Consider the following 12,156-nt stretch of genomic DNA (forward strand, 5'->3'; position numbering starts at 1 on the left):
TGTTGGTTTTCAGAACTGGGGCCATGATTAAGGGGGATGGACAGGGGCATTCGTATTGTGCCACTAGAGATGAAATTCTTGGACCAGCGCAAGAAGAACGAAAGCATTTGCCAGGAATGTTTTCATTACTCAAGAATGAAAGTCGGAGGTTCGAAGACGATCAGATATCGTTGTAGTTCCAACCATAAACGATGCTGACTAGTGATCCGGTGGCGTTATTCCCATGACCCGCCAGGGAGCTTCTGGGAAACCAAAGTCTTTGGGTTCTGGGGGGAGTATGGTTGCAAAGCTGAAACTTAAAGGAATTGATGGAAGGGCACAACCAGAAGTGGAGCTTGTGGCTTAATTTAACTCAACACGGGAAACCTCACCCAGCCCAGACACAGAAAGGATTGACAGATTGATAGCTCTTTCTCGATTCTGTGGGTGGTGATGTATGGCCGTTCCTAGTTGGTGGAGCAATTTGTCTGGTTAATTCCGATAACGAATGAGACTCTGCCATGCTAACTAGTTATTCGGCCCCGTGAGGTCGTCTCCAACTTCTTAGAGGGACAAGTGGCTTTCAGCCACATGGGATTGAGCAATAACAGGTCTGTGATGCCCTTAGATGTCCAGGGCTGCATGCATGCTACACTGAATGGATCAGCATGCGTCTACCCTTGGTCGACAGTTCCAGGTAATCCGCTGAACCCCATTCATGATAGGGACCGGAGATTGCAATTATTCTCCATGAACGAGGAATTCCCAGTAAGTGCGGATCATAAGCTCACATTGATTAAGTCCCTGCCCTTTGTACACACCGCCAGTCACTACTATCGATTGGATGATTTAGTGAGGTCCTCGGATCTCCCTCGCTAGAGTCGGTCACGGCCCCAGCAGTGCGCCGAGAAAATTATCAAACTTGACTATCTAGAGGAAGTAAAAGTTGTAACAAGGTTTCCGTAGGTGAATCTGCTGAAGGATCATTAACACCGAGGGTCCTGGGAAGGTGCTGTCCCCTTGTACCAGGGCCTGTCCTTGCTCCACCACTCAACCCTCCGCATCTCTCTCTTTGCGTCTCTCTCTGACTCCCATCTCTCCGTGCACCCCAGTGGAGGCTGGTGGGACCGGGCCCATGACTCTTGGGAGGAGGGAGGGAGAGGGGAGGGAGCAGTAGAGCAAAGGGTGGCATCCACCCCCCTCACCCCCTGGGGGAAGGGGATGGTGTTGGAAGGCACACTTGGCCTGGCGGTGCAGTCAGCCAAGTGCCCCGGAGATGGCTGGCTCCTCGTGCGGTAGGGGGAGGGAGAGGGTGCCATCCCGGCAGGGGTGCGGCAGCCTCCCCTAGGGCCACACTGGGCCACCCCCTGGGTGGCACACTGGAGTCCTCTCCCCTCAATGTCAGTTGTGGGTCCCTGTGAAGGATACAGGGCATCGGTTCAAAGACCTGGAGGGTCGGCGGTGCAGCCACGTGCTGGCCGCCATGGGACTCCCTACTGTCCTGCTTCACGGGGCCAGTAATCCCAGTCCGAGTGCACGCGATGATGCCTGTGAAACCTCACGTGCTCGTCTCAAGGTGCGATACAGCGCAGACAGCGGTGCCCCCAGCGGACGAGAACCAGTATGACTCTCTCTGAGTGGTGGATCACTCGGCTCATGTATCGATGAAGAATGCAGCTAGCTGCAAGAACTAATGTGAATTGCAGGACACATTGATCATCGACACTTCAAATGCACTTTGCGGCCCCGGGTTACTCCAGGGGCTATGCCTGTCTGAGGGTCGTTGTGCCTTCCATCTCCCCAGGGGGTGTCTGACCCCTGCAGAGGGGGCAGCTGGGGAGTTGAGGGAGCCTGCCTTTGGCCTCCTCATCCCCCCAGGGAGAGACGTGGCTGGAGGAGACAAGTCCCCCACCTCCCCAAGCTGGGAAGCCTGTCCGAGGACGGGAGGGAGCAGGTGCGCATCCAGCCTGCCCCCCTGAGGCTGTCAGTGGTACCACTACCTGGCTGCCCTTACTAGCTGGAGCACGACACATGCCTGCCTGGTTCCTGTGCATTGAGGCCGCTTCAGCCGTCCTCCTCCACCACCTGAAAGTCCGGCAGCAAGAAGTGGGCAGGCGAGGGTTACCGGGGTGCGGGGAGGATGGCCAGTCTGTCCGCCAAGTTTGAGGCCCCCACTGTCCGACCACCTCCCCCGCAACCTTGCTCAGAACGCGAACTCAGATCAGACGTGGCGACCGGCCGAATTTAAGCATATTACTAAGCGGAGGAAAAGAAACTAACCAAGATTCCCTCAGTAATGGCGAGTGAAGAGGGAAGAGCCCAGTACCAAATCCCCACCCGGCCAATGGGTGCAGGGAAATGTGGCGTATGAAAGTCCATCTCCCAGGTGCCACCCAGGGGGTCCAAGTCCTTGTGATTAAGGCTCGGCCCACGAACGGTGTGAGGCTGGTGGCGGCCCCCAGCACATTGGGATCAGGTCTTCCCGGAGTTGGGTTGTTTGTGAATGCAGCCCAAAGGGGGTGGTAAACTCCATCTAAGGCTAAATACCGGCACGAGACCAATAGCGGACAAGTACCATAAGGGAAAGTTGAAAAGAACTTTGAAGAGAGAGTTCAAGAGGGTGTGAAACAGTTCAGAGGTAAACAGGTGGAGTCTGCACGGTCCATCCAGAGGACTCAACCTGGCGGGTGTGGGGGACTGTCCCCGGGCTTACCCGCCGCCATTGGGTGCACTTCCTGTGGTGTGCCACGACCAGCTCCGGGTCAGCTAAAAAGTCCGCATGGAAGGTGGCTCCCCTCCCTGGAGGGGAGTGTTACAGCCCGTGGAATCAGCCTTCTCTGTGCCCTGGGTTCGTGGGAGATGACTGCCACTGCACCCTCCCCCACCATCCCAGTGGCCCGGCGAGACTATTGACTGGGCCGGACTGCCCTCAGTGCGGCCCGACCCTGTCCCATCTCCGGGCTGGCGGGCTCACCTCGGGTGCCTGGGGTCAGCGGCAATGTCGGTGACCCACCTGTCCCATCTTTAAACATAGACCAAGGAGTCTAATAGGTGCACGAGTCCGAGGGTGAGCAGAGACCCCACGGCGCAATGAAAGTGAGGGCCGGCACGCGCCGGCTGAGGCAGGATCCCCCACCCCCACATGTGTGGTGCACCGCCAGACCTTCTCACTCATCCTGTCTGGGAGGTGGAGCGTGAGCGCACCTGGTGGGACCCAAAAGATGGTGAACTATACCTGGGCAGGGCAAAGCTGGAGGAAACTCTGGTGGAGGTCCGTAGCAGTCCTAATGTGCAAATTGGTCGTCCGACTTGGGTATAGGGGTGAAAGACTAATCAAACCATCTAGTAGCTGGTTCCCTCTGAAGTCTCCCTCAGTATAGCTGCCGCTCAGCGGACATAGTTTTATCTGGTAAAGCTAATGATTAGAGGTCTTGGAGCCGAAACGATCGCAACCTATTCTCAAACTTTAAATGGGTAAGAAGGCCGACTTGCTGGCTTGGAGCTGGGCATGGAATGTGAGCATCCAGAGGGCCACTTTTGGTAAGCAGAACTGGTGCTACGGGATGAACAGAACGTTGGGTTAAGGTGCCCAATGCCAATGCTCATCAAACCCCAGAAAAGGTGTTGGTTGATATAGACAGCAGGACAGTGGCCATGGAAGTCGGAATCTGCTAAGAAGTGTGTAACAACTCACCTGACGAATCAACTAACCCTGAAAATGGATGGCGCTGGAGCATTGGGCCCATACCCGGCCGCCACTGGCACTGCGAGCTGAGGGGGCTACACCGCAACGAGTATGACTGCCACCTCAGTGGCATTGAAACCCAGGGCGAGGGCATGGGTGGAGCCACCATGGGTGCAGATCTTGGTGGTAGCAGCAAATATTCAAATGAGAGCTTTGAAGGTCGAAGTGGAGAAGGGTTCCATGTGAACAGCAGTTGAATATGGGTCAGTCGGTCCTGAGAGTTAGGCGAGTGCCATTCCGAAGTGACGGGCGATGGCCTCTATCACCCTCGGCCGATCGAAAGGGAGTCGGGTTCAGATCCTCGAATCTGGAGTCATGGAGATGGGCACTTTGCGGCTTCCAGTGAGGTGACACAAACGATCCCAGAGAAGCCAACGAAGGCCCCTGGGAGAGTTCACTTTTCATTGTAAAGGGCAGGGCACCCTGGAATAGGTTCACCCGAGAGAGGGGCCTGTGCCCCGGAAAGCTCCGCGGTTCCAGTGGCATCAGGTGAGCTCTTGCCGGCCCTTAAAAATCCGGGGGATAGGGTGTAAGTCTCGGGCTGGGCTGTACCCATATCTGCAGCAGGTGTCCAAGGTGAACAGCCTCTGGCATGTTAGAATAATGTAGTTAAGAGAGGTTGGCAAGCCAGATCCGTAACTTCGGGATAAGGATTGGCTCTAAGGGCTGGGTCGGTTGGGCTTGGGCGTGAAGCGGGGTAGGGTGCACGCTGCAGCTGGATGAGACATCACCAGCCCTCACTGCACTCCACCCTCGCAGGGGGGGTCAGCAGGTATGGCAGCGGCAACTCTGGACGTGTGCCGGACCCTTCCTGTGGATCGCCCCAGCTTTGGCGGGCGCCAGTCCCGACTGGTGTCCCGCATCATCAGGCAGCTAGCAACTGACTTAGAACTGGTGCAGATCAGGGTAATCCAACTGTTTAATTAAAACAAAGTATCGCAAAGGCCCAAGATGGGAGATGACGCAATGTGATTTCTGCCCAGTACTCTGAATGTCAAAGTGAAGAAATTCAATGAAGTGTGGGTAAACGTCGGGAGTAACTATGACTCTCTTAAGGAAGCCAAATGCCTCATCATCTAATTAGTGATTCCCACTGTTCCTACCCACTATCTAGCAAAACCACAGCCAAGGGAACAGGTTTGGCATAATCAGCGGGGAAAGAAGACCCTGTTGAGCTTCACTCTAGTCTGGCAATGTGAAGAGACATGAGAGGTGTAGAATTATTTGGAGGCCTTGGCCGCCGGTGAAATACCACTGCTCATCATTTTTTCACTTACCCGGTGAGGTGGGGGGGGGCGAGCCCCACTGAGGCTCTCACTTCTGGCTTCAAGCGTCCAGGCATCTGGGCGCAACCCGTTCCAGGGACAGTGTCAGGTGGGGAGTTTGACTGAGGAGGTACACCTGTTAAAGAGTAATGCAGGTATCCTAAGGCAAGCTCATGGAGGACAGAAACCTCCCCTGGAGCAGAAGGGCAAAAGCTTGCTTGATCTTGATTTTCAGTATGAATGCAGACCGTGAAAGTTGGGCCTCATGATCCTTCTGGATTTTTGGGTTTTAAGAAGGAGGTGTCCAAAAAGTTACCACAGGGATAACTGGCTTGTGGTGGCCAAGTGTTCATAGCGATGTCGCTTTTTGATCCTTTGATGTTGGCTCTTCCTATCATTGTGAAGCAGTCACAATTACTAATGACCATATAGCTCACATTTACAGTAGCTACTGTGTTACTTGTTGTATTGGTCATATTCTGACTGTGAGAGTACAGCTGAGGTTAAACCCTCCCCCCCCAAAAGAACAAAGACCTGATAACCATGTTAAAGTATGTGCAGCCTGACACACTGACTGCTACAGTATTACAATGCTGATAAGAGTAAGCCTACCTGCATGCTCCTCTGCTCTGAAAACTGTTGTACCCACTTCCACAGTGTATGCTGTGATGGATGCCTGGGAGCTGTCATGTGTGCCTAGGTTTGCCAGGAATTCCTCAGTGGTCGAGAGTGGTTGTTCCACTTCAGGCTCTCCACCAGTGATGGCATGATCCCTGGCTTCATCTGTTGCCCTTAGTCATGCAGCATTGACCATGTCTGTTGCATGGTGTCAAACCTGCTCATATGACCTTTCCTGATGGCCTGTGCAATTCACATCATGGATATGGTCTGCCCACAGTCCAGTCCACTGTTCCCTTTTTTGTCTCCCCTGGACAGGATGTGATGATATTGCATTAGTACTTCCAGCATAATTTCATTCTCTGTACCAGAGAAGGGTGCATGGCATTTGGGGTACATGATTCCTGAAAGACAACAAAAGGGGAACACATTACATGATCACATACGTGGAAGTACACTATGTAGAGATACAGCAAGGACAACATGGTTGGCACTATCCACTGCTTGTTCACACATGTCATACTCCACAGTGTGTAAACATATTAAGTGTGTGGATACAACTGAGGTAGTGGCAATAGTCAGATATCCCCATGTGTGGCATGGCAGATACTGCTCTATGATCATACACCCAACACTTGAGTTTACTGTGGTGTGTCCCCTACTGGCAACCCCTCGATAATATGTACTAAAAAAGTGGCACACAAATAGAAGTGTGCTATTACAACCACTCTAAATGGACAGTCCAATGAGACCAGTTTACCACAATGACAAATGACAATGCACCTTTGATGTATTCTATTTATTTATTTATTTACATTTGTTAACTAGGTAGTGTCTGACTGGATTGAAAAAAAAAAAAACATTTTCAGCGGAGACCTGAGGAGAAAAGCTCCACAACAAAAAGAACATTATTAAGGTACAAGCAGTAAACTCAGTTTAAGTAGTACATTGCTAACAAAATATGTAAATGAGCTTAACAAAAATATTTTAGCAAAATATAATAGCAGAATACAAACAATATAAATATGCATGTTTCAGGCATATGGGAATATTATTATTATTATTTTTTTAATAATATATATGAGGTACATAAGTCATGTAGCTTTACAAGGTGAGTCACTTCTGAAAGACCAAAATTGGTCATGTAGTTTTAACAAGTTAGGTCATCTAAAGGAACAAAGATTAATAAACATAATATAGATCGTGGGATAGCCCTATGTGGGATGAGTACTATTTGGGTTAATGTGTGACATGAGTGGGAAAAATAGGAAGAATATTAGTTAGGAGCACTATAGGGGCATAGCCAATTATCATTTAAATAGTCTTTCAGGGTAGTTTTAAATGTGGACAGGTTGGGGTTTTTAGTTATCTATTGAGGAAGGGTGTTCCAGTCTTTGGCTATTTTATGGGAGTAGAGGGAGTCTCCATGATAGTTCTGAGACTGGGTTACTTTTAGCATTAGTTTGTTGGATGACCCAAGGAGTCTACAGTTTGTGTTTGGCTGAACTAGGTTTGCTAGAGCTGGGCAGTCGGAAGGGTTGAATATGATTTTATGGGCAAGTGAAAGTAATAATAGGTTGTGAGGTTCTAGCCAGTTGAGCTGTTGTAGCGCAGTGCAGTGGTGTGTTCTGTGTTGTTGGTTGGTGACAAACTTAGCTATTCAGTTATAGCAGGAGTCTACTTTATTTATGTTGGTTTTTGACAGGTTAGTAAAGACCTCAGAGCAGTATAGGAGGGTGGACACCAAGTGGGATCTTGCAGCGGCCAGTCTAGCTTGTTGTGTAAGGTAATGTTTAACCCTGTATAGAGCACCTAGTTTAGAGTGGATTTTTTTGATGGTCAGATAGATGTGTTTATCAAATTTTAGTGAGTCATCTATGTTTACCCCTAGCAGCTTGGTCTGATTGGTGGGTTTAATTTTTATACTGTTATTAGATAGTATGCAGATAAGGGAGGAGTCATCTGCATATTGGATGACAGTGGCATTTTGAGTCGCAGTATATAGGTTGTTGGTAAATATTATGAAGAGGAGGGACCCAAGTATAGAGCATTGTGGTACTCCCGTGGTGACTGGTAATAGTGGGGAGAGGCTGTATGCCCATTTAGTAGCCTGTTGACAGTTGGATAGATAACTGAAACCATGTTAAGGGTGTGGTATTGAGATTGTTAGTGGCAAGTTTTTGAGGAGCAGCTGATGGGAAACTGTGTCAAAAGCTTTTGACATATCTAAGAAAATGGCTGAGACTAGATGTTCTTCATTTTTGTGGTGGCAAAAGGTCTCTGCAAAGGTCGTGAGGGCTGAGTTAGTACTGCGTTTAAGCTTGAAGCCATGCTGGGTGCTGGAGAGTAAGTTGTTGGTAGTGAGGTGATTCATGAGCTGCTGGTGAATACATTTAGCTAGAATTTTGACAAGGGGGGATAGAATATTGATGGGATGTTAGGGAGTTATGTTTCTAGATGGGCTGCCCTTATGAAGTGGTATGATATGAGAGATTTTTCCATAATTTGGGAATGCATTGTTCAGAGATGGAGCAGTTTATTAGTAATGATATGGGGTACGCAATGGATGGGGCAGCTAGTTTTAGGTATTCATTTGGAAGTTGGTCGGCAGTTAAGCAGCAGGGTTTTAATTTACATTGGAGTTTTTTTATGTAGGAAGTTGGAAAGGGAATAAAGAAGAAGGAGTTTGCCTCATTAGAGGTAGGGGAGGGGACAGTGAGTGTTGGGATTGTTTTGTTGTCTAGGACAGAAGTGATAGATTTGATGAAGTGGGAATTGAATTGTGAGGCTAAGGGCACAGAGGAGTTAGTAGTAAGGGGGGGCAGGGGTAGGGATTTTACTGGGGTTCAGGATTTGGTTGATATTCTGCCAGAATTTTTGTGTATTGTGCTAGTATTTTTGTTAGCAGGTGAGGAAATAAGTTCTTTTATCCTTGATGATGTTTTTCTTAGCATGGTTTCTTAGCATCGATGCGGGTGGGGTAGTTAATAATTTGGGTGAAGTTGTTTGTAAAGGGTGAGATCATTGTTATTTTTGGTTATATGATACAGTGACCAGGCCTTGTCTCTTTGTTTCATTAGTTGTTTTGTTTCTTTAGAAAGCCATGGTAGCTGCTTGTTTTTTTTGGTAAATTTTTCTGTGGAAGACAAAATTATTTAATATTTCAAGGAATTTGTTATTGAAGTATTCTACAGCTAGGTCTAGTTGCAGGTTTTTTAATGGGGACCAATTGCAGTTTTGTAGTAGTAAATTGGAGGTGTCAGAGGAGAAATATTTTTTGCTATGGGTGTATTTGTATGAGATGCTGGTTTAGATATGTGTTTTCTTCCTAACTAGAAATGTAGGAGTATGGTCACTTAGCATGACTGGTAGACAGCCTGCATGACCCTTTGTGGTTTGCTTTGTTGGCTAAAATTCAGTCTAGAAGTGAATTTTTATTGGAGTGCTTATCGATGTGGGTGGGGTAGTTAATAATTTGGGTGAAGTTGTACAATTTATAAATGAGGTAAGGGAGTCAGAGGAGCAGGAGAACCAGCATAAGTTGAAATCACCTAGAATAATGGTTTCTTGAGATAGAGAAAATGATGACCAGGACAGGAGGGATTCTATGTTGTGCAGGTTGTTGCCTGGTGGTAGGTGTATATGTATGATCTTAATGGATTTGTGAGGATTAATTTGTAGTTGAGTGATAAGGAGTTCAACATGAGAGAAGCTTGATGGGGAACAGTTTCGTTTTTCTAGATTAAGTGATTCTTTAAACATAATTGCTACACCACCAGGTTTGTTTATCCTGTCTTGTCTTATAATATTGTAACAATTTGTAGTAATTTCAGAGTCTTTGATGTGGGGGTTTAACCAAGTTTCAGTTATAACTGCAATGTCTGGGGAGTGGGAGGCAAGAGTGGCATGAAATTCAGGTAATTTGTTTGCAAGGCTTCTGAGATTAAAGCATGTGGTGGAAAGGTCAGAGTTACTTGTAATAGGTAAAGATGTATAGGTAGTGGTGTCTGAGAGATTTTGGGTAGATGTGGAGGAACAGGAGTTTTATCTTTGTTAGAGAGTATGAACTTAGGTGCATGTGTTTGGTTATAAGTTGGTTATAACTGTAGAAGGGCGACTGAGTGTTGGTGTGTTGTATATGTCATGAAGGGAGGGCATTAGTATTAAATCTAGAGTAAGTCTTGGTGATGATATAATGATAAGGTTTGCATGGGAGGTGTGGTGAAGTGTATGTGAGTGCTAGGGATGGGTGTTTGGTTAGTTTGAAGTTATCAGGGTTTTTAGCATAGTAAGCAAGGAGGAGGATGCCTGATAATAGACTGCTGTAGAGCAAGCAGTTTTGGCTTTTCATTCTGACTGGAGAGTGGGTGTGGAATCAGGAAGTGAGTTAGGTATAGAAAAGTAGAGTATAGTATGGTATTGTGAGAGGTTGAGTCTAGGTGGGGTTAGTGGGGAGGGAGTTGTGTATAAGAGTTGAGGTTAGAGGGGTGTGGTTAGCTGAGGCAGGAGGGAAGTGGATTGGAGAATTGTACAGGGGGTGTGGTTAGCTTAGGTATAAAGGAAATGAGATGTGGATGGGTGGGATTGGGTGTAGGGTAGGGGGCCAGAGTGGGATGGCCTCAGGTAGGAGTAAGTCAGACAAAAAATAATCACTCAATCCAAACTGGTTGTAGGTATGTCTGTTTGGAGAAAAGGTACTTTGCCTTTCTATTAGTTTTTGTTTTCTTTTGAATATACGCAGGACCTTACAGAACAACAGTTACAGTTAGTTTTTGTTTTCTTTTGAATATATGCAGGACCTTACAGAACAAAAGTACTATCTTTATTGCCTACAATGTGCTGTTTAGCCAATTCAGAAACCTTGTGCTGTGTATTTATACTTATGTTAACTTTAGTGTGTTTGGCTTAGCTGGGAATCAGGAACAACTACTAAAAGGGTATGGGACTGTATATTAAGGATTTTTGTAATTAAGGATTACAAGAAATCCTAGCTTGTGAATGGGGAGCAGCTGTCATCCCTGGCCTACAGTTAACAAAGTACATTATGCACTTAATATAGGGATAAGCCCAAAATATTGTAGAATTCAGGTGCACCTACAATGCTTTTTTAGTCCTTTTTCTTTCAGGATGATTGTTTCCTTTTATTGTTTAGTGGCCAGGTTCATGAAGTTGCTATAGCAGGTGAAAACTGCCATGGACCACTAGGAGGGGAATGGCTGAGCGCAACCCATTCGCAGCGGCTGTGGAAATCTAAAACTAGGAATGGAGAGTAAGAAGCAGCTGCAGTTAGTAGGGTCACTGAAAAGGTTGGAGGGAAATACAGGAGAGACAGAATACCATAGCTGAGAAATGCAAGCATTAAATGTGAAACAAAAACATTACTATCGGGGTAGAGTGCAATTCTAACATTTAATAAAAGTTTTTATGTCCTGTGAAGGTGTAAGACAGCAGGAGATCAATGACATGTTATTATCACAGGTCTAAGACAGGCTTAATGCTGTAATCCCTATTCCCCATATGTTTGTTTACTCATCTGCATCCTGTTGTACACAAAATCAGTTACATACCTGATGGAGTGCAGTACTCCTCTGTTGATATGTGGTGATAGTAAAGTTTTCACAAAGGCGTGCTCTGTATGAGGAAAGTCTCATACAGACTGGTTCCCCATAGCCAGCTGCTTGTCTTTTAAACATGCTTCTTATCAGCAGGTGATTGCCTCTAAACCAATCTGTGGGTCTGAAATGCTAATTGCAGCTAACATAGCTGATATGCACTATCATCAGCCAATGACATGCAATCACTGTACAATATATAAGGCATTCATGTAGATTAGGGACCCTTTCTGATACGTTGGGCTGGACATTACTGGGCTGAGGAGACTACATCATTGCAGAGGGCAGGCCTGTAGCAGAAATCTTAACATAGAGATGTGGGTGCTACAGGCTGCAGCTGCTGCTGCAGGTAATAGACACAGACAGAGAGTGTTAACACTTTGGAGGACAACAACCTGTAGGAGTAACTGTGGGAGCTGTGTCAGCCTTGTTGTAGAGGCAGAGCCAGAGTGAGGCTACCCTTTCCACTTATAAGGCATGTGTTTAAGGTCAGTGCCAAATAAGGCATGTGTTTAAGGTCAGTATGTCAGGCAATGGTATCACTAACAGAGTACCAGGCAACATGTTTGGTATGTCCTTGGGTAAGATGGAGTATAAATATAAGAATATGTACACTGTTTGGGTAACTGCCAAGCCATGTGTTACAGACTGGTAGTAATTTTATGGATGTTGTTACAAGTAGGGACACAGCAAAGAGCTAAAAAAATATAAAGAAAAGAAAAATGGAAGATATGAAAGTTGTGAAATGGGGTGCAAGCAGGGATAAAACATAGTGAAAGGCAGGTAGGGATGTGCAAAAAGGGTGTAGGAAAGAACCATAGCTATCCATTTCTTGTATAGCAACAACTGTGGACTTTCACAGAATTTGTACATGACTTTGAACTCTCAACCTCAGAGAGTGGGGTGAGGACAACATAACTATGCTGTCAAGCCAATT

The 12,156-nt window shown here is 46.9% G+C and overlaps 1 non-coding gene and 1 pseudogene across 1 annotated transcript; both read left to right on the forward strand.

Moving 5' to 3' along the window:
• The first annotated feature begins 1,608 nt into the window (after nucleotides 1-1,608).
• Nucleotides 1,609-1,762, forward strand: LOC122801916. The gene has a single exon (XR_006364822.1). It is a non-coding gene; the product is annotated as a 5.8S ribosomal RNA (ribosomal RNA).
• A 428-nt stretch (nucleotides 1,763-2,190) lies between these two features.
• LOC122802526 lies at nucleotides 2,191-5,593 on the forward strand (annotated as a pseudogene).
• Nucleotides 5,594-12,156: the final 6,563 nt, after the last annotated feature.

This window comes from Protopterus annectens, chromosome 1.part0, assembly GCF_019279795.1.
Source record: "Protopterus annectens isolate FY-2018-M chromosome 1.part0, PAN1.0, whole genome shotgun sequence".
Classification (NCBI taxonomy): Eukaryota; Metazoa; Chordata; order Ceratodontiformes; family Protopteridae; genus Protopterus; species Protopterus annectens.